This window comes from Myotis davidii, unplaced genomic scaffold (assembly GCF_000327345.1).
Source record: "Myotis davidii unplaced genomic scaffold, ASM32734v1 scaffold44, whole genome shotgun sequence".
NCBI classification, from domain to species: Eukaryota; Metazoa; Chordata; class Mammalia; order Chiroptera; family Vespertilionidae; genus Myotis; species Myotis davidii.
The window spans coordinates 2,092,923-2,096,366 of record NW_006299705.1 but is presented as its reverse complement, the minus strand read 5'-3'; positions in this window follow the sequence as shown (position 1 = coordinate 2,096,366).

Sequence of the window (3,444 nt, the reverse complement as noted above, 5' to 3'; positions counted from 1 at the left end):
CACCACCATCTCTGTGCTCACCAGCCATCAGCCCAGCTTCTGGCTGAGCAGCACTCCCCCTGTGGGAGCACATTGAACACCAGGGGGCAGCTCCTGCATTGAGCGTCTGCCCCCTGGTGGTCAGTGTGTGTCATAGTGACCAGTCATTCCCAGTCGTTCTGCTGTTAGGGTCAGTTTGCATATTACCCTTTTATTATATAGGATGAAGTTCTTATTCTAGAAAAATAGAATTGCCTTTCTCACATTTCTAAGTTCGTGTCCTAAGCTTCATAATCACTACCAAGTGTAAGGACCCCTTCAGTGCAAAACAGTGTGCAGGCTCTCCCCTAACCTGAGAGCTGCTCTAATGTTAATATCCTTTGACTGAGAAAACACGTGCAGGCCAGAAGCCGTTCTGCCCACGGGAGCTGCTTGCTTGCTGCACATGTGGGCTTCCTGATCAGTAGGCCCACAGACGAGGAAGAACGCAGGTTCGGAATCAGAAAGCCTGGGGTTTGGAGTTTGCTGCCCACTGTGGGCTCTCGGGCAAGTGACAGCACATTGTTACCCCTGTTTCCTCATTAACACAACAGGATAATGATAGAATCCACCTCACAGCATGATCAAGAGGATTCAACACACTCTCTAAGCCGTAGAGTGATTATAAATGGACATAAATTATTATTTATAGCTGATTCATGTACACGTATTAACTGTGGGCATAAAAGTGAGCATTCATTTAATTTCTGTGTAGACTCCTCACTCCAGATTTAAGTATTAGACCAAGCAAAATAATTTAAGGTTAGACTTTTTAAAAAATATATATATTTTATTGATTTCTCAGAGAGAGGAAGGGAGAGGAATAGAGAGCTAGAAACATCGATGAGAGAGAAACATCGATCAGCTGCCTCCTGCACACTCCCCACTGGGCATGTGTCTGCAACCAAGGTACATGCCCTTGACGGGAATCGAACCTGGGACCCTTGAGTCCGCAGGCTGATGCTCTATCCACTGAGCCAAACCGGTTAGGGCTAAGGTTAGACTTTTTAGAAAGTGCCTAATTTTTATGGGATACGGGTAGTTTTACATAGAGCTGGGGAACAGACTTGCCGACCCAGTCGCAGGCCAGGAGGACTTGTGCCGGCCGGTAAGAATGAGCAACCCACTGCCGACCGTGACCCTTCCCACTGGGAGACAGGCTCTGGTTTCCCCTTACCTAAGTCTCATTATTTCCAGGACCAAGCAACACAGACCAATTAATCACCAAGGAGCAGGAATAAATGAACTCACCTTTGGGTGACTTGGTTTGGGGGTAACTTAACACTTCTTATCTCGAGAGGAAAAGCACAGAGATGCTGGTTCGTTCACAAATGGAATGGTCCTTGCTTCCAAGGAGACCCAAGCTGCTTGCAAAAGCTTCATTCATCATGTGCTGATGACTCTCCTTGTGTGGAGATTTGGGGAAACTTTCTTCTAATCCAGACGTGGGCAAACTACTGAAATGAATAAAACTAAAAAAAAAAAAGACCGTACCCTTTTATGTAATGATGTTGACTTTGAATTTATATTAGTTCACACAAACACTCCATCCATGCTTTTGTTCCGGCCCTCCGGTCCAGTTTAAGAACCCATTGTGACCCTCGAGTCAAAAAGTTTGCCCACCCCTATCTAATCCATGGCTCTCGATGCGGTTCTACTTCGTGAGGCATCCGGAGAAATTCTGATTAAGCAAAACATTCCGGAACGGGGACTTCCAGGTTATGTAAGCCAAATCATCTGGACCTCACTCAGGCTGAAAATCTGTTTAAAATGCCTTGCAAGAGCTCCGGCCGGCGTGGCTGTAGCTGCGTTTCAGCCCAGGCACCGAGAGGTCGCCTGTTGGACTCTGGTCAGGGCACATGCCTGGGTTTTGGGCTCGATCCCTAGGAGGCAACCGATCAATAGTTTTCTTCTCTCAGCAATGTTTCTCTCTCTCCTTCTCCCTTACTCTCTTTCTCGCAAATCAATCAAAACCTATTTTTTTAAAAGGAAATTAGAAAGTATTTTCAATGGAATGAAAATAAAGACAATACATCGGTATGAATGCAGCTAAAGCAGTATTTAGAAGGCAAGTGTTAGCACTAATGCTTGTATTAGAAAAAAAGTCTTGTTGAGCTTAAAACAAAACAGTTAATTGCCAGCAAACAAACAAAACAAAAAAACCTCGCCTAATTTTAGTTAGTTAATTCCAGCTTCTCATTTGTCACACTTTTATCAGACCCGTCAGCGTGAAGGAAAATAAACCAAGCAATTCATAGTTTCTCCTCTTGTAAATTCACTACATAGGTGCCAGGTGTCCAAAGCGGGGATTCCAGGGGACAGAGAGACAGAGGCCATAGCTAATCAGGAAAAGAGAGGAGGCAGTGTATGTCAGTGGTTAGAATCTCAACTCTAGTGAAATAAAAACCACTATGGGTTCTGTGGGGATTAAATGAAATCAGCACATGATCAGACTACATAAATATTAGGGATTCTAGTCATTTTTAATGGGTCCAAGACTATCCTGGTGGACAAATGAGTCTTGTCCAGCAGCCCTGGAGGACAACTTGTATTAGCATCGTATGCAGAAGAGGCCTGGCGCCGGATCAGCCGGTTGGGATGGACCCATCTGTGCTGAGACAGATGGTCCAGGTGTGCCCTCTGCTTGCCAGTCTGCGGAGCAAAGGAGTGGCATCACATTGTGGCAGACTGGCCAGACCAGTGATGGCGAACCTATGACACGCGTGTCAGAGGTGACACCCAAACTCATTTTTTGGGGGGTTGATTTTTCTTTGTTAAATGGCATTTAAATATATAAAATAAATATCAAAAATATAAGTCTTTGTTTTACTATGGTTGCAAATATCAAAAAATTTCTATATGTGACACAGCACCAGCGTTAAGTTAGGGTTTTTCAAAATGCTGACACGCCGAGCTCAAAAGGTTCGCCATCACTGGGCTCGACCCAAGATTACACTTGACATTGCTCATCTAAAACATAGCCTTTAAGGCAGTATTAACGACTCAAAAGACTCCACAGGGCTTTATACACCATGTTCACTTTCTTTTTCAATAGGTTGCATTTATTTTTTACCTTTTTACTTTAAAAAAACCACTTTATTGAGGTATGATTGACATTCAAAATCTGTATAGATTTAATGTATACAACTTATGAGTGTGAGGATAAGTATGTATCTGTGGGACCATCACCACAACCTATGCCATAAACATATCCATCATCTCTAAGTTTTCTCCTGCCATTTTTATTTACTATTATTATTGTGATAAGAACACAGTATACGACCTACCCTCTTGGCAAATTTTTAAGCACACAGTACTGTATTGTTAACTGTGGGCGCTACACAGATCTCTAGGATTTATGTTGAATTTTGTCAAATTCTTCTGTAATTGGTTCTTGTAGCCAGGAGAGGGCACTGTTGCTTCCCA